At 43.6% G+C, this 25801-nt stretch overlaps 1 protein-coding gene across 8 annotated transcripts in view; it reads left to right on the forward strand.

The window, feature by feature from the left end:
• The first annotated feature begins 8503 nt into the window (after window positions 1-8503).
• The window catches only part of VPS15 (protein kinase family protein / WD-40 repeat family protein), a 71113-nt gene continuing 53815 nt past the window's right edge, over window positions 8504-25801 (forward strand). The window contains exons 1-2 of one of the 8 annotated variants that reach the window (XM_086483390.1): window positions 8530-8617; window positions 22614-22751. The gene's annotated coding sequence lies outside the window, so the exon portion shown is untranslated. Of the gene's footprint in view, window positions 8618-22613; window positions 22752-22962; window positions 22982-25801 lie in introns of those variants that run through there. The other 7 variants (XM_086483385.1, XM_086483384.1, XM_086483378.1 and 4 more) reach the window with 7 other exon arrangements.

The raw sequence follows: 25801 nt of genomic DNA on the forward strand, positions 1-25801 counted from the left end.
GAGCACTCCAATGGAGGCAAATGCAAAACTCTCCATGGAAGATTCTTCTCCCTTAGTCGACATTAAAAAATATAGAAAACTTGTGGGAAGTTTAATTTTCTTGTGCAACACTAGGCTAGATACTTCTTTTGCAGTAGCTGTTTTAAGCTGGTTTTCCAACCAACCAAGAGAATCTCATTGGAAGGCAGGTATGCGAGTTCTTAAGTACATCAAAGGTACTTTAAGCCATGGCATTTCCTATGGCATTGGCACAAATATTCTTAGTGGGTATTGTGACTCTGATTGGGCAGGAGATTGTGACTCTAGAAAGTCAGTTTCTGGATTTTGTTTCTCACTTGGTTTTGGAGTGTTTTCTTGGATCAACAAGAAGCGACTTAGGTGTTTCTCTTCATTCAGCAACAACACTTCAATGCGACAACCAGAGTTGCATGGCGATTGCCAAGAACCCTGTCTTCCATGCCTGTACAAAGCATATTGAGGTTCATTATCATTATGTTCGAGAGCTAATTGAGGATGAAATTGTGGAGCTAGAGTATTGTCCTACTGAAGATAATTGTGCAGATATCTTCACCAAAGCTCTAGGGAAAGACCAACTACTTCAACATCTTCATCAACTTGGAGTTGGCACACGGCCAACATAGAGCATCTTCGGGTGTTCATTGAGGGGGGGTGTTGGTATACTTACAATGCCCACCTCTCTAAGTTTTGCCACCACAATATATGCTGCACAGTTTGTAAGGCCCTCATATGAGGAGAAGCCAATGGTGCACATATATTTGGTGGATTCCAGCTATGCATGCTGATGAGATCTCTATTTGTGATCGTGGATGGTACAGAGCAAATTCAGGGGCAACTTTGGGGGCCTCGGGGGCGGAAGCCCTCGTGACTTTTTTTTTCCTTCGCTGGAATATTCCTTTTTGCCGGAATATCTTGGCCGGACGACGGTCGGAAGACAATCGGAAAATGGCCGTCCGGTGGCCGGTGGCCGGTGGTCCATGGTCTTTGGTCGGTGGTCGGCGGCCGGTGGTCGATTTCTAGGAGGACTTGTCTACCCAAAAGCGGCTACACATGGGCACATGGGAGAGTCCTACTTGGACTTGGCTATCTAAGGGCGGCTGCACATGGGCGTTTAGAGGCTCCCTTACAACTATATAAGGAGGCCTTTTCATGAGTATTTTTGTAGAATGGTGTGCACACTTGATGCACACAGCACATCCTTGTGTAAGGATTATTAGTCCCTGGTATTCACTTGCTCTAGTTGTCTAAATCGCCATCTAAGCTCTACCTTGAGAGCGCATGGGTGGATGACGCCATCAATTTGTATAGTGTGCTAATCTAAAGTTTTTGATTTGCCACTAATCTACTTTGCATCGTGTCTCTCTCTACTCTCCTTGCTACTAGATCCTTATTGTATTCCGCATTTCTTACAAAGACCTCACGAAGTGCCCAAATTTGTTACAGTTGAAGTAGACACCAAAAAAGGTACCAAAGTTCAATGGAATGACCCGGCCCCCACATTCACTACAAGATTCTTGGTCTGCCCATGTTGGGATGAACCCCAACAAACACCCCCTTCATCCAAACTTAGCATCATCATCATCATCATACACCCCCTTGAACAAATTTTTTCACTTTCATGAAACAATGAGTTTTTTGTATACACACCAACCGTGAGTTTTAGGTTTTCTCACAACGTGGCACTACTACTGAGCTACCAACACAAGGGGGTTTTGGTTTATGCCCAAACCTCGGGTTTAGGTTTACCAATTAACCTCATGAGAGTGGGTTACAAAACAAGCTAGGACTTTTCACAAATAGTGAGGGAAGGTCTTACCGTCGGCATCATCATACTCATCGAGGCAGTGTCTACTCCCTTTGCAAAAAAATTCATTGAGAGATATCTAGACAAAAAGTTTCATCATAATTATGGAGACAATTGATAGGGTTTTATCCAGATCATTTGACATATTGTAGTTTTTTTTGTGTGATTACAAATAGTTGTTGCATCAATAGGCTTGCAAACCACTAAATCTATTGCATATGAACACTAGATGTGTTCGCAAACTAGAGAAAAGCAGGTGAACAAACTGTAAGAGAAAACACAAACATTTGTCACTCTAAGGAGCCACTAATTCTATTGTAGTGGAATAGTACAAATGAGATATTCCTACTAAGGCTATTGAACTTCTCCTCTGTGTATTGATCGAGCTTTGCCTGGCGCTTGGGGATTACTTTAGATACAACAAAACTTATTGATCTTGCTCCACGGGAGCGCATTTGGCAAGGATGACGGGGTCGACCACCTGACATCAAATCTCCTCATCATGGCCACGGTACCTCTTGGAAGACTTGATGCGCTTCTTATATTTCATGCGAGTGTAGAGGCAAATTACCTCCACAGAAATTGTTTTGTTATTTGAAGAGCACACCACTTTGCCTTTGATCCTTTTTATGGCCTGAACTTGCAATTTCTAAGGAGCCAGACCCTTGCTATTTGGTGAGAAGAGAAGGTCTTGCAAATGAGCTTGCACCCAACTTCTCTCCCCGGAATCTCGCCTGCAATGCGGGAATTCTTTAACATGAGGTCGCACATGCCCTCGCCATTGCTGCCATCACTTCCGCTGTGCTACTTTGATTGCTTTCGATGCTTTGCATGAGTAGTCATATGGCCCACGCTCGACGCCGTGAGCTCTAATACCACCTGTAGAGCTCGTAGCGAAAGGCAATGACTTCTCGCACATACATGGAAATTTAGAGCGTGCACAGAGAATAAAAGAGAGAGAAAGGGGATAACACATGAGTGGAGCAAATGAAAGAGAGAGTTATCATTAAGTTTTGGGCCTTATATAGGCTAATACAATGCGTTCACACATAGAGATTGCCCAAGTTAGGGTGAACCCCAACAGGCTGCGCCCCCGTTGTGTTGGGTTGTGACAACTTCCTAGCCTTTATCTGACACACCGGGTGAGGGGTCCTTTGCCGCCCCCTGAGCATTAGAAAAACTTAAGAATCTTCTCTCTTTAAACATCCACTTGGTAGCTCATGGACCTATCATCTATCTTGATTAAATGCCTTTTTCAAGGTTAAAGAATAGGGATGCTACATTTTTCTCTTGTTGCCACATTGAATGAGCTTGCAATTGGAGTAAATGTTAAATCCGTACATAGCTATCTTTGCAAATCAAGGCCGTGCAAAATGCAAGAAAAACATGGCACTCACAACCTACCGCGTGCCCACTCCTAGCTAAATTTGGATTTTGTATCTTTTTTTTTTCAAAACTCACTCAACGGAGTGAGTATGTCATACCCATTTCGAAAAAAGATGTAATAACCCGAATCTTTCAAAATCTTGTCTCGAGAGGCGAGGTAGCCTGAAAATGGGCGAGGAGCAGCTCGGCGATGCGCTGGCTGAACCTTGTTCTGGAGAGGTAAGGCAAGCAAGGTAGGCCACAACTGCGTGCGACGCCACGAGGGGGAAAGGAGGGAAGGGGGGACTGCTTCATGAGTTTTTGTTTTAAATTTATTCAGCACAGCTCGTAGCACGCACACTTTTTGCCCGCATGGCTTGGAGCAGTGAGGACTACCGGTGCTGGCGACCTTCGTTCGAACCCTGCATTCATACTTCTTTTACAAAGGGACTTCACACGACATGAAGAGGCAAATACCTATGTGTGGAGATGGAATATGCCCGACTATTGAATAAGTTGATGAAGCTACCAGTATGGACGGAGTGAGTAGATTGAAGTAATCTCAAAACAATAAAACAAGTCCATGCTCATCACGAGCCATGGATTCAAAAAGAATTACAGAGGTATCATTTAGATGGTTGTATTGAGCTCTGTTGAAATTCGGATTTTGAATTTTAAAGCCTTGTCTCTCAATGAGCGACCTTTCAAGCTTGGATTTTTGGGCTCATGAAATATTTCAAAAAAAAATTATGAGTTGGCACTCAAAAGTGCTACCATGATGGCTCTCTCATCTTCCTATACTGGACACACAGTCATACCAAGCACTTAGGCCCTGGGCTAACATCAATAGTTGAGACTCGAGAAGGTTGATGCGTCCCCATTCCTCCATGCTAACAGGGTATAGGTCAGACTCAAAAATGAGAGAGAGAGAGAGAGAGAGAGAGAGAGAGAGAGAGAGAGAGAGAGAGAGAGAGGGAGGTAGGTTTAGCAAAAACATTATTTCTAACCACACAAGCGTGCAATTTTTTTTTTAATTTTCTTCACAAGTGTGAAGTCCAGCCCAAAATCGAAGACGACACCCACACCGCAATTGTTTTTTGCCAAGAAATTACCTAGTATGGGGATATTTTTTTGCCCATCTTTTCTAGCTGAAAACATAAGCTATCCTTTATAAATTCACTAAAATACAAAAAAAATCATAGAATATCTAAAATTTATGGCATGGATGTCCATCAAAATACAACCTTGCTCACACAACACTTCGCAATCTCAATAAGAACGATTGAAACTTTATGTCACATGATTGGTACCTTTACTTAAGTGAGGCTATTGTGGGAGTTAAAGTCCTAGGCATGGTTGTTCACTAGTAGGTTTTGAGTTCGAGACTACTCTCAATGAATGCCCATGCACATGTAAGGGCAGTTTTGCACAGGTCAACGAGTACAACCCCCGTCGGTTGACCTCAGCGAACGTTGCCTACTTCTTCCCACTCTGTCGATTTCGGCAAAGTTGGCAAACACCCTCTTCTACCCTCACTTTCGGAATTTTGTGTAGCTCACACACGGAGCCTCATAATTCACTACGCTCGAAATGGAGGACTCAAAAATTTGAGACTTCCTTTTTGATAGTCCTTTTCCTTGATGTTTGCTTTTTGAAGCCACTTTTTGTCTTTGTAAATGTATAAACAGGGAAGACAATTGAAGAAAACCTAGGTGTGGGATTGTTATGAAAGGCTGTAGAGGCCCTCCAAAGCTGGATAGGAAGTCTTTTAGAAAATTAAGGTAGCACAATGAACTCAAAGTGATAGGTTGGTAAAAAACACAATAAGCATGAGGGTGAGGGGCTATGGACGGCTGCTATAAGATTGTAAGTCAGGGTTATTGGGCTAGCCAGGAAGGTCATGACGATATTGTTATGCAAGAGGTTGGCGTGCTAGGGGTGGGGAGAGAGAGAGCAATGTGGAGGAGGAGAAGGTTGTTGAAGGGAGATGCAAAGAATCTTTTTAATATATCCATTGAATTTATTTGAAGTAGAGTCAATTCTTAAAAATTATGTGCCAATGATTTTGACTCCATTTGCATTAGAGGGTATTTGGACTTCTTTGGTGAACGCTCAAACAAAAAACATGTTTACTTGGTAAGCTTAATGAGATTTTGCTGAAATCGGCCACAAGATGAAGCCACTTGGAGCTACATCACACATTGATTACAGCAAGATCGAACGACCATGAACCCTTAGCTTTTAGTACAACAAATACGTCAGGAGCTTTTCAGGGCAACATATATTAGGCAGCTGTAACATCTTACAAGCGGTTGATGGTTAGCACATGGCCAAACTGCCTTCGTGGTGTCTCCCTTCATGCTACACCGACAAAAGCACTCGAGCTTATAGATTCTTGTGCCATCGTTGGCTGTGATTTATTTTTTCAACGATGGTGCTTTGACGCCTTGCTCGACGAATCGGTGTTAGGATTTGAAGGGCAACCTATTCTTTCAAAAGATGGGTTGTAGAAAAATGCACCCTTCCCTATAGAAGGGTCTATTTTTAGTTCGCCCTTCCAATGAGAAAATTTTGCATAATTTACAAGGCAAGATACTACATTCTGTCAATGAGTATAACCAATATACATATCGATATTATAAATGAGCATTAATATATATATAATGTTTTTTAATTAGCCCTTCATTGACATGTATTCTATTTTTTCACTCTTCTCTATAGAAGGCTAATTTTTTAAACAAGCCCTTCCAATGAGAGACTCAAAAAAACTTTGGCCTTCATACGACCGGCAAAATGCCTTAAGAAGGGCAGATGGACGTCAAATCCTATCATTGTCGACGATGGCCCTACTTTCTGTTTACGGGGCTGTCAGTCCTTTTGACAATAAACAAGGGAGTGCGCATCCTCAATATTCCTCCCAATTCAAGATTTTTGTTTTAAAACCGTGCGCACATACTCTTTACTCGAGCATGGATTGAGCCATTTAATAAGTTACTTGGTGAGCTTTTCTCTTTACTGGAGCATGGATTGACCCACTTGGCACAACAATAGCCCTTGATCAAAACTACCATTGACCAAAATCTATTGGTCACCGAGCAGGGAGAAAGGAGAGCAGAACGGAGGAGGAGAAGGGAGCAAAATGTTTATTTTTGAAAATATTAATAGTGACGTTGTTTACACAGTGAGTTCTTGAGTTGCTGGTTTAGGGCGGGAACTACAATCTCCGTTGTGCTGAGCGGTACAAGTTCGAAACTGTATTGACTCTTTTGTAATGAGTACTAGACAATGCTCTTAGGTGTGGAGGAATCTCTTCGAATCTGTTGGGAAAATGAATAAACGCAGAGGGTCCCCATTTTCGAAAAAAAAAGTCGAAGGCGAATCTTGAACGGATGCCATGTTGAAGTAAACAAGGCATCTGGGAATAGATGATGGAACTACCTTTCAATAGGGGAAAAAAGTTATGATGAAAAAGCAAGTCATCAAAGGGCACTTCTATGTACACAAATGCAGCTATGCTTTGCGTACTTATTCAATAAACAATCATTAACACTTTGATACCAACTTGAACATTTAGAATGTTCCTACACTACCCCTTGGATGAGTTGCAATGTTCTCTTGAGCTAATGAAGTTTTTACCTCCGTAGGTTGGCCATAGAACCTCATATTCACGGCCAACCTCCACCTTCTTTGAGCCTGACCTGGGTAGGCTCCTCCCCTGATAAACTACTCATTGATGGTAACGAGATAAAACTCACAATATATAAACCTAGGCGCCACAATGAAGATCATCTTTTGTGCTTAGCTTTGGATTAACATTCACCCCAATCCATGACTCTATGGTTCCATAACCAATCCTAAGAAGAGGAAACCTTCCAGCATAATGTTGCAAACAATTGAGGTAGGGCTTCATGGACGTGGTCATGATAAACTTATAAACCTAGGCACCACAATGCGGATCATCTTTCGTGCTTAGCTTTGGATTGACATTCACCCCAATCCATGACTCTATGGCTCCATAACCAATCCTAGGAAGAGGAAGCCTTCTAGCATAATGTTGCAACCAATTGAGGTAGGGTTCCATGGACTTGGTCATGATAAACTTTCAATTAGGCTACAGGGATTTGACTAGCCTAGCTCTCGATAGTGCAACACTCGGCAACAATGGTGTCTGCACAATCAAAGTTGAACCTTGGCATGAGCTTGGACATAGTTGCCCTCAAAACTGGGTCGTGATCCAACTATTGAGCTCACTGCGACAAATTTCCTTACAAAGGTTGGCCCATTTGAGCTCAAATGTGTAAAAGGCCGCAACAAAGATGTTTGCAAAAATGATTGTCATAAATTCAAGTTCTTCCCAACACAAGAAAGCATGTAGCAAGTGGCAATGCATGACCAAATCACCTCATCCGAGTTGCAGTATACATGCTAGTTAAATTTTGCTATTGTTTGAGCTCTTTGCTTCAAAAAAGATGCATCGTGACAGTTCCCAATGCAAGTCTTGCACCTCTGGTTGCGGATAGCTTCCTAGAAAAATAAGCTCCAAAAACATGCTTCTAACCCTTGTTGGAAATGTTATGTAATGACATACAAAGCCTAGCGTAAGCTCAGGCTAAAAGCTTGCAAATCACATGTTATGAATGCAACTCCCATAATCACCATAAACTTACTGATTTATGCGACAACAATCCTGTCGTCAGCAACAAGGTCTTTCTATTGAACATGAGGGGCATTCCGAGAACTAATTAGAAACAAAGAACGACACATTTAATTAGGAATCAATAAGTGCAAAAAAACCCAAGGGATATTTCTTACAAAGAAATGTACTTAATGATTACCTAAAAGCTAGAGAGTTAATGGAGTCTGCTATAAGAACTGTAGTGCAATCAACTTCTACAATCCCATTAACGTAGGGTTTCAAATTAGAACGGGTCACAAACGATACTATTAAACATGGATAATTAATTGGAGAGAAAGAGAGAGAGGGAGAGAGATCCAGCTTGTGAAATCCCCTATCTCTAAACTTTGCTTTGCAAAACATGCTAAAGGTAGCGAATAGATGTGTCCCGAACCATGGATGCGTGGGGCTGCAAACCTTTCTCAATCGCCAGCTTCTTCCTAAAGTGACGATCAGTATTGGAAATACTTTGCTAGTGAAAGCCAAAGAAGTGACGAGTCCCAAAAAAATTGCAGCAGTCAAGAAACGCATATTGCCAATTTCTTTTTTTTACTTGGTGAGCCAAAGGCTAGTATCTGAATGCAGAACCCACCACGTGGCATTATATTTATTTATTTTTTAAAACATGAAAGCTCTAAATAAACAAAACGCCGCGTCAAGTGAGTAAAATAAAAAAAGCTCTGCGTTGCTCAATTTCCCTCAGAAGCGGTTCGATCAGCAGTTCGCAGAGAAGCAGCTCGGAGCTTTGACTGCAGGTTTGTCTCTGTACACTCTTTTCAAGCGAGAGAGAGTGAGAGAGTGTAGACATATTGGAATCGGCCTTCTTTTGCAGTGAAGCCTGAATACCTAACTATAAGCCTACCTGCGCCTTCCCCGCGTAGCAATCATAACAGCTTTGTGTGCAATAAGACCCAGTGGGCATCTGAACAGTATGTCCAGCTTCAAATACTCGTTTCTGCAGGCGCAACTAGTTATGGCCAGCATTATGTCGCTCCAAGTATAGCTCATGTGGATTCATCAACCCTGTGCCCTCGGCCATCCTTCAATGTTCATGGAAATGATATATTGCTGCAGGTCCCCATGAGCCATGCCTAATTCTCAAGATTCATACCAATTCTTTTCTGTGCTGTTTATTCGTGCAGAAGCAAGTCGAGAAGAACCAAAAAGGAGTACTAGAGAGCTTTCAAATCCTAGTTATATTTCGTAAATCATCAAGCTAGAGGGTACTTCGGATGCTTGCCAACTTGGTGAGCACTCTCAAAGATCACATATTTCGTGTGATCAACCCATGGTAGAGGTCTGTTCTAGTGCTACTGAAACAGAAGATATCAGATTTCAATCGATGGTTAGTTGGCCTAATCTGGAGTCAAATCGCCAAAACTCATTGCCTTCGCAGGCCCGTTCGACACATTTTTCTACTGATGCTATCAGGCTGTCGGCGATAGAGACGGCAGAGGAAAGAGTAAACGTCGAACTGGACATGAGGGCATAAAAGCTTAGCAAGATCGATACACCAAATCTTATGCTTGTTATCCTCAAGCTTATGATGGTTAGCTGCTTGGGCTTTTTGCAGAGAGTGTGAGGGGATTAGTAGCAAACATCTCGATGTTGAGAGAAAGGCATGGGGGAATATCGCCACTAGTGCAAGTCATGGTTTGATGAGCCGTTGGCTTCAGTCGCACTCCTCATCTAGCTCTATTGATAGCCAACCAAAAAATTTGATGAGGCAAGCATTTCAAAATGATCTGCAGACAAACAGAAACATTTCTCATGACCAATTCAACGCAGAATATGGTGTCCGCGAGGGTTGGTTAATGTGTAGCTCCAAGAAGATGCATCAGCATTGCAGTGAAAGTCTAGTAGTCAATTATGCAGTACCCACGCTGTCAACTAGGATTAAAAGAATAGTCAAAGAGCAGAAGTGGAAGCTAATTCTTTTCCACACAAAGATTCGATATTGGAGAAGCCGAAGAACACTGACTGCAGAGTAATGGAATTTTTGAAGACATGCCTACCAATATGTCAGTGTCTATTAGCTTTCAGCAGCACTTCAGTGCTGGCCATTCAACAATTGGGTAGGATAGTAGAAACTTTACAGTATAGTCTCTCCCTACTACCTTCCCCGTGCTGATGGTGAAAAAAAAAGGCATCAATAGATATTTTACATTTGGTGCTGATGAGCTTGAGTATACCGTCTCTATGGCCACAAAAACACTCATTACACCCTCACCTTTGGGTGGTGATGAAGAGAATTGCTATTGGATTGAGACCTTAATTAAAACCCCTTGGAAATAACATTTGTCAAACGGACCGACAAATTTGACGTTGTGTTGCCTCAAACCACAGGTTGATGTGTTGAGAAGTATAACGTGGGGCATTTACAAGTTCTACTTGGTCATAGCTTGCCACAATGCCTAGTAGGCAGCTAAATGCAAGGTAGTATGGGCTTCATAACTGCTAAAAATGACAAGATCCCTGCCACCTTTTGGCTCTATTTTGAAGGTGAATGATATCGAGTGGAGTGCCACCCGTAATAAGGTCCATGAGCGTCACGTAATAGTAGTTCGCCAGATGCGGATTATTGATGGACGGATTAAATATAGTGCCTTTCGCTATGGGGATGCCGACCTCAAGATGCCCATTATCATGTGTAGTTGGGAAGCACCCCGGTTAGTCAGTAAGGAGACAAGAAGACATAATTGATGACCGAAGCAGCTTACAACACACACACACACATACACTCACAGATACAAAGAGATACACACACACACATACACTCACAGATACAAAGAGATACACACACACACAAAGAGAGAGAGTGTTAGGTGCAGCGGAATGATTGTTTGCGCTTTGCTCAAGATGAGTGCTCTGAACTGTGCTCAAGGTTCCTTTTAGTTCTTATGGAAGGGAGAGCCTTCCGTTCTTAATGGAAAATGTTATGATCACAAACAAAGTGAAGGGACACTGTGCGTGCAAGTGTATGAGACCGAGAGATAGAGAGAGAAGAGAGATACGACACCAGAGACTTTATAAAACCCTCCTCCGAAGGCCCCACTCTCGTCGGCGAGAGTCGTCTACTTAAAGATTGCACAAAGTGGTACAATGCGGGGTGCAATGGACTGATGCAATTTGGGACTATGCCGACGACGATGACGACTTTAGGGCTGAAATCTGTGGTCTTCTATCTGCTGAATTTTGGGGCTGTCTTGATGGCTGAAAGTGACTGTTTTGGCTGCGTTTTCGAGGGCTAAAAATGGAGATCCTCTGCAACCAACTAGGGTTGGATCTGCTGTAGTGTGGACTACTGAAAAACGCTGAACATCTGCTGCATTTATGGCTGAAAACTAAAAACGCTGCCCGTCTTTGCTAGCGTTAGTGAAATGCTGAGGCTCTGGAGTTGATGGCGATGCCAAGCAAGAAACGCTAGGGCTTAACTGTGGATGGCGATGATGCAAGGGCTGAAAACGTAAAATGATGGAAATACCCGGCGATGAAGGAAATCCAAAAACGCTGGGGGTACTGTTGGGGTTCTGCTGAGAAGGTGCCTGTTGAGCATGTGCTCCTGCTGCTTCTTCTGCCAGAAAGTGCTAACGTGGATTTGCTTATATATTAACTTAGCAAAATTGCCCTACCTACTTTTGTTGGAAAGTCACTTAAAAATAATAAGTGAAAAATACCAAAAATAGGGAAAATAGGCTAAATGCACTGGAAAATTCCCCCGACTGAATCTGATGGATTCTGAAGGGAATGCTGATGATCATGCTGTGTGCAACCAGAGGATATGCATCTACACTAAGTGACTGGGCATGCACGGTCTACGAATAGACTCACAAAAGTGCCATATCACTGCCAAATCTAGATTGACTGGACTGACTGAACCCTGTTATGCTGTAGCTTGTCCACGGACACATAGGGTTGGATGTGTCACGTGACATCCCCTCCTTTTCAAAGTGAGGTACTGGTACCGAATTGTATGGCGTCGAGGGAGATCGCCAATAGCATCCGGAATCCTGGAAGGGACTCTTCGCCGGCCCACTCTGATGTGTGGGTCGTGCGGTACTTGAACTTCATAAAGGTCTGCAACGCTTGCTTCTTTGGGTTGCGCCGAAAGCGACACAAAGTCTTCTGTGGCTCCTTCCTTGCTTCAACTTCGTCTAGAGACCTGCTTCTTTCGTCTTCAAGAATCTCCATGGCTGAAAATTCCTGAAACCATTTCCAACACAAAACCATAAACATACCCATTCCATGTAAAGTGAAGGAAAAAAATCTGTCTTCCTCAAAGACTGTGTATGCAATGTAGATAAACAAATAGACGGAGTGACGACCCGTTCATCAAACACATGCAAACATTGAGATCGAATCTTTCTCTTATGATCTAGAGCAATCAACTTTGGCAATTCACAACGGAAATGCCCATGCTTGGTGCTCACACTTACATGTGCTCGTTCGGAAACTGTGTCATGCCAAGGAAGAGACATGGAATGTGACCACCTAACATACATACTTTTCAGCTTTTCACGAAAAATCCGCATACATTCGTGTTCATCCATGAGAGAAACGTGCTCAACATACAATATGTCATGCCTAGGAAAAGGGATCACATAAAGATGCTGACGAAAATACAGGAAACGATCAGGAATGAAACACTCGAACAATGCGTGCATATCAATCATGCGAACACATAATACTTCCTGTGAGGATTCTTTGGACCTAGGCTCGAGAGTCAAGCTCGTTTCTTCCTAAATGATCAAATCGTCCTGTGGGGGTTCTTTGGACGTCGAGTTGAAAGCAAAGATCGATTATTCGTGATTGATTGAATCTACAACGAGGTTAGCTTCACTGAAAAAAGCATCCACTAACACATCATCTTGGTGAAAAATCACATCTTCTTCATGCAAATCATCATGCTTGTCATTGTCATCCAAATCATCATGTAAACCATTATCATTCTAATCATCATGCTTCTCATAATCATGCAAATTCTGTGTGTCATGCTGTGGAGAAAAAAAGACCGAGAGAGTCTCCTTCTCCTGAACCCTTTCAATCTTGTCCTTCATATTAGCAATGAGAGATGGAGAATGAGCAATGTCCTCTCCATGAATGACAATAGAAGAATCACTTTTGGCATTGAGAGTTAAAAGTGTTAGCCTCAAAATCAATGAGAGCGTTAGTATCACGAAACCTCGAATGCCCAAAATCATATCATATCCTGAGAGAGGAGAAACAACAAATCTTCTAGTGAAGGCAGTCTGTTGAATTGCAAACAAAACATCAAGGCACTCCTCTGTGATGAGAGCGTCCATATCGGGACGAAAGCCAGAGACCTCGATAGGAGATCTCGGACTAACTTCGAGGCGGGCTCTTTCAACAAGAGAGGAACTGATCACATCATGCATACTACCTGGGTCAAACAATATGACAAAACGATGCCCCGACGTACGACCACAACATTTAATGAGAGAATCATCAATGGGAGGGTCTTGAGAAACTTGGGGCACACTCTTGTTATCATTCATTGCATTGACAGAGGAAGTGGGTGCTGTGGGTTCTTTAGATTCATTCGATTCAAGCTTAGGACATGTTCTTTTTATGTGACCCTTAATGTGACAATGAAAACAACGACCTTCCTTAGAATAAGTGCTTTGTTCTTCCGACGTGATGTATCCTCTTACAATTCCTTGTGCTACCTTTTCATCTGGAGTAAGCTTAGGTTTAGCAATTGTGTTAGCCTTACCCTTAGATTCATTGGAAGAACTCTTTGCCGAGAGACTGTTGGAAGATTGGTTAGAAGAGTTATCATTCTTACCATTCTTACCATTCTGAGGGTTCTGAGAAGTTTGCGAGGTACTTGTGGAAGTCTTGTTCTCCTTAGGCTTTCCCTTGTTGTGCTTCATCTCTTGTGCGAGAGCAATCGCTACCGCCTTGTTGAGATCGATTGGATCGAGCACTTCGACATCGTACTTGATATACTCGTCCAATCCAAAGAGAAAAGCCTCTTTGCGCTCATCATCCAATTTTCGTAATTGAGTGCCTAGCTGCAAAACACGATTAGAAAAAGACATGACTGGCATACCCTTTTGCTTGAGAGCGCGCCAATCGTCCTTCAATCGTGCGAGGTACTGAGGTGGTATAAACCGCGCCTTGAGCTTGTCTTGGAAATCAGCCCAATTGAAGGAAAGGGACGTGAATCCGTCGGCTTCCTCTAGATGCACGGCTAGCTGTGCCTCTTGCCATGCGTGGTACCAATTGATGGCATCACCGGCAAGGTACATAGCTACCGTCAAAACTTTGCTATTTCCTGTCTTCTTAGTTGTCGCAAATTAAGCATTAAATTGATGCAACCAAGAATGAATAACCGTAGCATCCATCTTACCATCATACTTACTGAAGGTCAACTTCTCTGTGACTGGACGGTTGGAATCCGCGTCGTGGCTTGCGCCACTTGATGAACTCCCACGATCTTTGGGTGGTTCGGTCTTCAAGGCAAGTACCTATCGAACCAACTCTTGAGTTCGTAGTTCTCTTTGAGCCTCTCGCTCGATCTCCAAGGCTGCACTTCGTGCTGCCGCTTCCTCCTTTCTTAGTTCTTTTCTCTCTTTTCGTACGTTGCGTTCGCGTTCGAAAGCAAGGCGATTGTCTTCTTGTTGTGCGGCAAGTCTTGCGTTTCTTTCGTCGCGCTCACGGTCCTTATCTGCTTCTTCGGCGGCAAGTCTCGCAATACTTTCGTTGCGCTCACGGTCTTTAGCTTCTTGCTGTTCTGCTTTGCTCGCGAGTTGTGTCAATGCAACTCTATTCGTTTCTTGTTGTTGTGCCATCATGTCCAACATCGACTTGACCATCATCTCCATAGGAGTTAGTACAACTCGTGGCGTAGATGGCGAAGGGGGAGGGTCGAAAAAATCTCCTGGTGGGGATATAACAGACTTGGACACTCCAAGTCAAGAATCAATCGCGATAGCACCAAATAACCACTCCAAAACAAGTCACAGATCACAATAGATTTACACTGGCCCGACGGAGTTCCGTGCCTAGAGATATTGGCCCCAAAGACTGGCGTCCCTTTCGGTATTTCTTTTTATATTAATCAGATCAAAGTACAAGAGAGCGGTTAGGGTTTCACTCTCAGACTCTGCGTCCAGATGCTCTGAGAAGTGAAGCCCTCATCACTTATTTAAAGGTTACAAGGGAGGCCCAAAAGCAAAGCCCCAAAAGCTTCAAAATCAAAAGCCCTGAAAGCAAAAGCATCTGCTCTTTCTCTCTCTCTCAGAATCCCAAAAGAAAGCAAAAGACTTTCTCTCTCTCTTTCTCTTGCTATTTGCGTAGAAAAAGCAAGAAAAGTTGCCAGCGCAACTTCCGCTGGAAAACGCGGAAATCCGTACTGCTACTGCCACGTGGCACCCCCGGCAAGAATTAGGGTTTTCTGAATTAGGGTTTCAGCCTGAAATTAGGGTTTGCTGCAAATTAGGGTTTCTGGCAGATTTTAGGGTTTGCAGGAATTTTAGGGTTTCAGCCAGAAATTAGGGTTTTTGTTGTCCGCCACGTCATCACTTTGTGACATACCCCCCTCTTGAAAGCATTGTAATCGACCGCGATTACGCTTGCAAAACCGACAAAAGCCATAAACCGTCTTAGCAGACACTGACTGTTAGTACCTACGTACTAGGAACACACATCTAGCACATGTACAAAATCGACAATCACGTCACACGACATCACAGGACATCACCAGACATCACAGGACATCACATGACATTCAACATTCATTGGATCTTAGACCATGATTTATCGGTAATGTAGCTAGCAATCACATCTAGGTCCAATCGGGACCTCATCGATGTCCGATTGACTAACCCCTATTGCAACCATGTCTATTCAAGATCAAGTAGACCAAAATGCTGCAGACATTTCGTCTATTAGTTCCTGCACTCAAAAGAAGTGAAGAAACAAATCAGTATCATTATCAGGAAGTCCATTTCATAAAGTCATACAGCAGAATACTGTCAGCTCTCAGTATCCCTGAAGCTCAAAGAGACATCAGTGAGTCTAGTATCTAAATCAAGGCATCTATTGACAAAGGAGTGGAGTGACTCCCCTCTTGTGCATCCCACTGCACCAGATCTCCTGCCAAGCTGAATTCTGGGTTCCATTTGGAGTAGACTATGCTAAACCAAAAGCATCGAGGTAAAGTTTCACAATCTAAGGAGTATCTGCTAGGTCCTCCTCCTCCATCCACTTCGCATCTAGTGCAGGATAATTCTTGAACTTAACCAAGAACCGCCTTCGGACTTTACCTTTAGTCTTCTTATTTTTATGTGCCAAAATCTGTTCAGGAACAAGGATCTCCTCGTTTTCTTCCACTTCGGGTTGCTCATCGGGCTCCCCATCATCAGGCACATCACCTTTAAAAGGTTTCAAGAGACTCCCATGAAATGCATTGTGAATTCTCCAAGTATCTGGCAGTTTCAATCGGAAGGAGACATCATTTATCTTTTCAGTAATGTGGAAAGGGTCATAGTATCGCATACTAAGCTTTGGAAAAAGCTTCTCCTTTCCCTTTTTCTTTCGTAGGTGTACCTTCTCAAAATGTAAGAGCACCCAATCATCCTCCTTCAATTTCTTGTCGCGACGATGGCGATCCGCTGCCTTTTTCTGTCGTTCTTGAGACTTCTGCAAAGTCTCGCGAACCTTGGCAAAAGCCGTATCCAGATCTCGCGTATATTCATCCGCTTCAAAGATTTTATCTTTCGTGCTCAGGAAGGGTGGAACCTTCGCAACACCTTCAACAATCTCAAATGGCGCCTTCCCCGTCGAAGAGTGTATCGTGTTATTGTAGGCAAATTCCACCAAAGGTAAATATCTTTCCCATTGAGTCTTCTGATCTGAGATATAAGACTTCAATAAATCTAGAACCACTGAATTGACAAATCTTGGATTGCCCGTCAGTCTCCGGGTGGAACGATGACGAGAACTGCAACCGCGTGCCAATGTTCTCCCAAATTGCCTTCCAAAACAAACTCGTAAATCTGGGGTCTCTGTCGGAGACAATCGTCTCAGGCATGCCATGTAATCTGAAAATCTAGGCCACAAACAGTCTCGCTAAGTGTTCCGGCTTGACTGTTTTCTTTACTGGAATGAAATGAGCCTGTTTGCTAAATCTGTCAATAACCGTCCAGATACCATCGTGACTACTCTGTGTTCTCGGGAGATCTATCGGGTGGGTATGGGTAAAGGTTGTAACAATCCTTGTGCCTTATGCCTGTCAAACTCGACCTTCTAGCATACCAAGCAACTGCGCACAAATTCTTCCACATCCTTCTTGAGTCTCGGCCAAAAGAAGTATCTCTCTACCCCTTTCATGGTGGTAGCAATGCCGCGGTGACCCGTAAAAGGTGGACAGTGGCATTCAGTCATAACCTTTTCCCTCAACGGTTGTGTAACGCACAACATAGTCTTTTTCATCAAGTAACCTTCCCGAATACTGTCTCCCCATCCCGTATCCGTGTGAAAATATATGCAACATTTGTATCTGTGGCATACTGATCGACCATATCCTCGAAGCTCCTATGATGTATCACGGAAATAACCAGAACCAACGGTTTCCGAGACAAAGCATCTGCCACCACATTCTTCTGTCCCTGCACATGGACAATCTGGAAGTGGAACTGTGACAAGATGTTCGCCCACCGCATCTGCTTTTCCGAAAGCTGCTTCTGTGACAAGAAGTAGCACAAACTCTGATGGTCTGTAAAGACAGTAAAATCCTCTCCGAGTAGGTAATGCCACCACTGAGTAAGAGCATGGATAACCACCAAAAGCTCTTTCTCATAAATCTGTGCTGTCATCTCCGGCCTAGAGAACAATCGGCTCTCGTAAGCAATGACATGGCCTTCTTGCATCAAGACCGCACCCAGACTACAACCATAAGCATCACAAAATACTTCAAATGACTTCTGCAAGTCTGGCAAAGTCAAATATGGTCCTGTAGTCAATTTCTCTTTCAATGTCTGAAAGGCAGCCACCTCGTGGATCCCTACGAAAAAGGGACTCCTTTCGGTATCAAGATATGCAAAGGGGAAGCAACCTCTGTAAACTTTCGAATGAACCGTCTGTAGTACAAACACAGTCCAAAGAAGCTTTCAACTTCATGGACATTCTTCAAATCGGGCCAATCACGGATAGTGTCTATCTTGGCCGGATCCATTTGCACTTCTGCTCTGCTGACACAATGTGTCCCAAAAAGTGTATCTCTGGTAGGAAAAATTCACTTTTCTTTGTATTAATCACTAACTTGTGATCTCGTAATGCCTGAAAGACTGAAGCAGATGATCTCTGTGTTCTGCCTCATTCTTGGAGAAAACAATGATGTCGTCAAAGAAAGTGCCAACAAATAGCCTGTACTCTCGAAAAATCCTGTCCATCATCCGGTTAAATGTCTCAAGAGCATTGGTTAAGCCAAAAGGCATCACCAAAAACGCAAATAACCCAAAAGTCGTCCGAAAAGCTGTCTTGTAGACGTCTCCCGGTGCAATTCGGATCTGAGGATATCCACTCTTCAAGTCAATCCTGCTAAAGCACGAGGATCCCTGTAACCTGTCGAGTATATCATCGATCCTAGGAATCGGAAATCTGTTCTTGATGGTGATTTCGTTGAGAGTGCTATAATCGATGCACATTCTCCAAGATCCGTCTTTCTTCAAATCCAACAACAGTGGAGAGCAATACGGTGAAGTACTATGTTGGACAAGACCCTTTTCCAAGAGGTCTTTCACTGGGTTCATAATCTTTTCATTCTGTACTCGGCTCACACGGTAAGGTGGCCGGTTCGGTGGCGTGCTTCCAGGTATCAGATCAATGGTTTGATCTTCAGGCCCTCTGAAAAGCAATCGGCATGAGTGTGGAGAAAAATCTTCTTGTTCTTTTGATCAGGTCAAAACATATTCAACCTTTATCCATCGTTCAGTTCTCTCCCAAAAGAATGAGTAAGAATCTGAAGTTCATCAAGTACAATCTCTAAGCCCTTCATTTATCAAAGTCGCTTTCTCGGCCCGGTAGTCAACCACGGCGTAGTTCTTGTGGTACCAAGGGATCCTGAGTAGAACGTCACTCGTGTGCCTTGAACACCCCTGTCATTGCAAACGAAGTTTGCCAATGCTCGGTGTAATGGCAATATCCTATCCGGGTGCCAGTCGAACTAACTCCACCTGTGGCATCAGTCTGTCGGGCATAATTCCAAATTGAGCCGCCAATTCCAAGTGAAAAGAAGTTGGCCTTGGCTCCTTCAAAAGAGCTTCCTGATCCTTCACTTTGCCCCAAAAGCGGCAAAGTTTGTACTTTCATTCATTAGATTCGGTGCAGGTCCCACGCCATGTGGTACCAGTTCTTCTTTTCTATCTGCCTTTTCTGCCACGTACCTCAGCTGCTCTCGAACTCTCGGGCCTGTCATTGTCTTTATCATTCTGTCCTTTCTGTGCCTTTTTAGGGCACTTCGCGGAGATATGGCCTTGTTCCCCACATCCAAAGCACTTCCCCTCTCGGATGAAGCGAGCTCTCTCCTCAGGAGTAAGCTTGGGTCGTGCATCCTTTTTCTCTGGGTTGCTCTTTTTCTTTCTACTTTCATTGCCAGAAGTCTGTTCGGCTCGTTGTGTCATGGCCTTATCTGTGGGGTAGGTCAGACTGCCAGAGTGAATGGCAAAGCCCCGCTTCGCATGACTCATCAACTCCTGAATAGAAGCTGACTTCTGTTCCAAGCAGTGATCTTGGATCTCTGTAGGTAGACCCAAGGTGAACCGATCAATCTGTTCTCTGAACGAGATCTTCTTGAATGAAGAGGCGGGTAGCAAAGAGCTCCAGAATCTTTCACAATAAGCATTGATTGTATCTTTCTTGGTCATCCGAAGATGGTTCCAAGCAGCTCGTATATCTCGTTCATACTCTTGCGTTGTCACGTGACACATCCCAACCCTATGTGTCCATGGACAAGCTACACCACAGCAGGGTTCAGTCAGTTCAGTCAGTTTAGATTAGCAGTGATATGGCACTTTTGTGAGTCTATTCCAAGACCGTGCATGCCCAGTCACTTAGCATAGATGCATATCCTCGTTGCATCGTCGATCAACTGTCGACGCTCCATCTCTCGCCGCTCCGCCTGAGTAGGCCGAGGCGGGCCGTACTGTCTGTCGGAATCTTTGTTGTGATCCCTGCCCGCATCTCCAGATGCAGAGGGAGTCGACTGATCCTTGCGTCAAGCCATAGGTGCCGCAGAATTTTTTTTTTGGGGATCAGATTTCCCGTAGAAGAGAAATTGGCTGTGCTCTGATACCACTCTAACAGACTTGGACACTCCAAGTCAAGAATCAATCGCGACAGCACCAAATAACCACTTCAAAACAAGTCATAGATCACAATAGATTTACAATGGCCCGGCGGAGTTCCGTGCTTAGAGATATTGGCCCCAAAGACTGGCGTCCCTTTCGGTATTTCTTTTTATATTAATCAGATCAAAGTACAAGAGAGTGGCTAGGGTTTCACTCTCAAACTCTGCGTCCAAATGCTCTGAGAAGTGAAGCCCTCACCACTTATTTAAAGGTTACAAGGGATGCCCAAAAGCAGAGCCCCAAAAGCTTCAAAATCAAAAGCCCTGAAAGCAAAAGCATCTGCTCTTTCTCTCTCTCTGAGAGTCCCAAAAGAAAGCAAAAGACTTTTTCTCTCTCTTTCTCTTGCTATTTGCGTAGAAAAAGCAATAAAAGCTGCCAGCGCAACTTCCGTCGGAAAACGCAGAAATCCGTACTGCTACTACTGCCACGTGGCACCCCCGGTAGGAATTAGGGTTTCAGCCTGAAATTAGGGTTTCTGGCAGATTTTAGGGTTTGCAAGAATTTTAGGGTTTCAGCCAGAAATTAGGGTTTCTGCTGTCTGCCACGTCATCGCTTTGTGACAGGGGAAAAATCTTCGCCGCCTCTCTCATGCTCATCACCTGTACGCGAAGTATCCATTCTGCTTCGGGTGACGACCATGCACTATGATCTTTGGTTCTTAAGTTTACGAGGAACTTGGGTTCTTGAGGGTCTTGGGTTCTTGGGTTCTTGAGGATCTTGAGGTTTTCTTTCGCTTGCAAATCGCGTTTGAGAAGGATCTTCTCTTCACCTGAGTTCTACTCCTTTCTGCGGGCGCACCCCTTGGCGGCCTTGCGCTCACACCAAGGTTGCTTTTTCCCACCTCACGTCGATTGGCTGGCCGCTAAGTGCACGGTTCGCTCTCAATGAGTGAAAAGAGACACAAGGGGAGGCTGGACAAGCCCTTCTTTCTTGGGATTCCTGTCACTCTTCTACAAAACACGATTAGGAATCGACACGCCCAAGCGAACTTGGGTTCGTGCGACCTCAACAAACAGAAAAATTCTTGTGGTTCTTGTGGTTCTTGTGGTTCTTTCCTGGAGTGATACAGAACACTGCCAAAGCTCTGATACCAATGTTAGGTGCAACGGAATGATTGTTTGTGCTTTGCTCAAGATGAGTGCTCCGAACTGTGTTCAAGGTTTCTTTTAGTTCTTATGGAAGGGAGAGCCTTCCGTTCTTAATGGAAAATGTTATGATCACAAACAAAGTGAAGGGACACTGTGCGTGCAAGTGTATGAGACTGAGAGATAGAGAGAGAAGAGAGATACGACACCAGAGACGTTGTAAAACCCTTCTCCGAAGGTCCCACTCTCGTCAGCGAGAGTGGTCTACTTAATGATTGCACAAAGTGGTACAATGCGGGGTGCAATGGACTGATGCAACTTGGGACTATGCCGATGACGACGACGACTTTAGGGCTGAAATCTGTGGTCTTCTATCTACTGAATTTCGGGGTTGTTTCGGTGGCTGAAAATGACTGTTTTGGCTGCGTTTTCGAGGGCTGAAAATGGAGATCCTCTGCAACCAACTAGGGCTGAATCTACTGTCGTGTGGAGTGCTGAAAAACGCTGAACATCAGCTGCATTTATGGCTGAAAACCAAAAACGCTGCCTGCCTTTGCTAGCGTTAGTGAAATGCTGAGGCTCTTGAGGTGATGGCGATGCCAAGCAGGAAACGCTAGGGCTTAACTGTGGATGGCGATGATGCAAGGGCTGAAAACGCCAAATGATGGAAATGCCCGGCGATGAAGGAAATCCAAAAACGGTGGGGGTATACGTGGGGTTCTGCTGAGAAGGTGCCTGTTGAGCATGTGCTCCTGCTGCCTCTTCTGCTAGAAAGTGCCAACTTGGGTTTGCTTATATATTAACTTAGCAAAATTGCCCTACCTACTTTTGTTGGAAAGTCACTTAAAAATAATAAGTGAAAAATACCAAAAATAGGGAAAATAGGCTAAATGCACTGGAAAATTCCCCTGACTGAATCTGATGGAATTCTGAAGGGAATACTGATGATCATGCTGTGTGCAACCAGAGGATATGCATCTACACTAAGTGACTGGGCATGCACGGTCTACGAATAGACTCACAAAAGTGCCAGATCACTGCTAAATCTAGACTGACTGGACTGATTGAACCCTCTTATGCTGTAGCTTGTCCACGGACACATAGGGTTGGATGTGTCACGAGAGAGAGAGAGAGAGAGAGAGAGAGAGAGAGAGAGAGAGAGAGAGAGAGAGAGAGAGAGAGAGAGAGAGAGAGAGAGAGAGAGAGAGAGAGAGAGAGAGAGAGAGAGAGTGATGCTGATCTGAGGCCAATATAGAGCATGAAGTTACATTTGCGTGTTTTGTGTATGGCAGGGAGAACATATATTCACAACATTGCACGTTCCAATTGCACAAGCGTGACTCCAACTCAACAACATTTGAAGGTCCGTTATCTGCATCCAATTTTCCATGCGCATGCCTTTGCTTGGCGCAACACATAAATGCTACGGGGTAGGGCACGGCTTCCGTTTCTTATAATTTTTTGGAGAGACCACAATGCCAACTCTCCACCATACTTTTGTATGGCACCTCTGTATGACGTGCACTGTATACTTTGCACTTTCAGTCTGTGGTTTCATTGCAAGATGATATGTTTAACTATTCAAATTCGTTTTTTCAAACTTGACTCAAATATCGGCCTATTGGTTGGACAATCAAAAAGCATCAGTACAACATTGTAGGTCAGTAAGCACCTCATTTATTGTTGCATTTCATCCATCTTTGTCTCTTTGCTTGTTATAGAATTTTTTGTATTACTTCCTTTGCTTCGATTTATTTGGATCTCGTTTTTAGAACTATACACTTGATGTCGATCAACATCTGCACATGTTAGTTACACATGCAACTCTTTGCATACGATTGCTAGCGAATGCATGTGATGTATTACAATAGTGAATACACAAGTCGTGAATGCATGTGGTGTATCGCAATAATGAATTCACCATGTGCATCTTTACTTTAGCTCTAAATAACTGATACCATACTAGGTGTCTAAATAATTGATACCATACTATATATGACCTCGTTTTCCCGTACTAGGTATCAGTATGAAGTTCTCAAGACCTAGAAGATTATAGTCCAAGCGTCAATAAGCTAGGGAGCAAACTGCAACCAACTTAAAACTAGCTTATCATCCATATGCTAGATCATGGTTTGAAATTATTGCATTGTATAAAGATTGGAGCATGCAATGTGACATCTTTGCTCACAATCTAAAAATATCTCCCTCATGCACGACGGCATACCTCACATATATAGCGATGAACAAGGCTGATAGAAAAATAAAATAGACACTCCTGTTGCTCTCAATTTTGTATTATTGTTGGGCTGTATCATTGTTCTCATTCATTGCATTGAGAATAACTACAAAAGAAAAAAGAAAAAAGACAAATAACTACAAAAGAAGAAAAAAACAACACACTCCACATCCACCTTCAAAATGCGAGCCAACATTCTGTGCTACCAACCATTCGATGATTTTTTTTTGAAATACTTTGGTATGCAAGAATTTACATGAATCACATATACTAGAAAAAACATTCATTAGTAGACATAGTAGTACAACCTCGCTTGGATATAATCTCAATTGTAACCATCCTTATAATCTCTAATAGTTGATGCACTTAACTTAGTCTCGTTGCATAAACATTGTAGCATTTTTCAATTTTATATCCCTTTCACTCAGTGCCACGCTTGCCAAATTAGTCATTCTCTTGTTCCCTTCAGTGCTAGATGCTAAATGTCAATTTACATGTGTCATGTTATATTCTATAGATGTTATATATCAAGGCCCACCAAGAAAGACTAGTTGTCTGCAGTGTACACGGCCTGAAACAAGGCTCGGCATATACACCCCCTTTCTGCCGAAAGGCAGTGCCGACAAAAGGGCAGTGGAGTGGGCCGACGGAGCATAGCCATGCGGCAAGGTCTCCGATAGACACACCTGCTCTGTAGGAGAGTGAGCTGACAAAACGCAGGTTTGGGCTTGGGAGCACAGGCCAAGAAAAGCACTCTTTTTAATATAGATGAGGTGCCTTACGGTGCCACGAAACGATCTGGTTGGGGATTTTGCTCGCCATTCCACGAAGCATAAGGATTTCTGAAGGCTAGACTGCAATGCAAACAATATGTAAGAGCTCTCTCTCTCTCTCTCTCTCTCTCTCTCTCTCTCTCTCTCTCTCTGTGCATGTTGTTTCCGCTTGATTCTGCTGCATACGGTGCCAGAAGATTCACACGGATACACGATGCCAAAAGTTTATGCGTAGGTGAGTCTCATAATCCTCGATGACCCATATAGATTGCTATCTATCTTGATGCGCGCCTTGCCCTTATTAATGCCATACTACTGGAAAATCAGATTCCTATATTTGTGCTGGAGTTTGCATAGCAATCGATCCATCTGTTGGTAGCAGCGATCGCAGGGCTGGCATTGCATCCACGTGAGGCCGGAGCGTGTGTCCAGCATCAGGTGAAAGGTGCAACCGCTGCTGCCAACTTTAGGTTTTGCAAATTAGTAACCGTCATTGTTTGCAACCTCATAGCCGGATACCAGCGGCAGTCATGGCCCGGGTGGTTGAGTTAATTGTTTTGCTTATTAGGGTGTTCAAACACAATATATACAATAAATATACATCATGGTGGTGAAGGTTGCGTCGCCGCGGAGTCTTATATTCATCGCTACTTGTAGAGGATATGCAAACCCATTTCCAGATTGGCCCCTCTACCCTCACTTGCATGCCTTGGAAGACATAGCCATGGCACATCTACTTTTTTTTCTTTATGTATGATTATCTATCCTTTATGGATGATTATCTACATGACCATCTCACACCTCCGTGGTACAGACCCCTTTCGCTAGATAACCTTCCATCCACTAGCAGCCATGCCACTTTTTGCTATGCCTCTGGTGTCACGTGACACATCCAACCCTATGTGTCCGTGGACAAGCTACAACACGACAAGGGTTCAGTCAGTCCAGTCAGTCTAGATTTAGAAGTGTTCTGGCACTTTTGTGAGTCTGTTCGCAGACCGTGTATGCCCAAGCACTTAGTGTAGATACATATCCTCTGGTTGCACACAGCATGATCATTAGCATTCCCATCAGAATCCATCAGAATCCTTCAGGGGAATTTTTCAGTGCATTTAATCTATTTTCCCTATTTTTGACATTTTTCACTTGTTATTTTTAAGTGACTTTTGTTGGAAAGTAGTTAGGGCAAATTGAGTAAGTTTGTATATAAGCAAACCTAGACCAACACTAATTGGCAGAAGAGGTAGCAGGAGCACCTTGCTCAACAGGCAACTTCTCAGCAAAACATCAGATCAGCCTAGCGTTTTGCATTTGAGGACATCCGGTGACAACAGATCAGTTTTCAGCCCTAGCGTTTTTGGTTTGTAGATCAGCCCCGGCGTTTTGCAGATTTACCGCGACGGAACACCAAGAAGCATCAACGTTTTCAGTTTTCAGCCTTTAGCACTCGCAGAACAAGTCCCGAACCTCG

The sequence above is a fragment of the Adiantum capillus-veneris genome, chromosome 2, assembly GCF_014529385.1.
Source record: "Adiantum capillus-veneris isolate H3 chromosome 2, ASM1452938v2, whole genome shotgun sequence".
In the NCBI taxonomy this organism is placed as follows: domain Eukaryota; kingdom Viridiplantae; phylum Streptophyta; class Polypodiopsida; order Polypodiales; family Pteridaceae; genus Adiantum; species Adiantum capillus-veneris.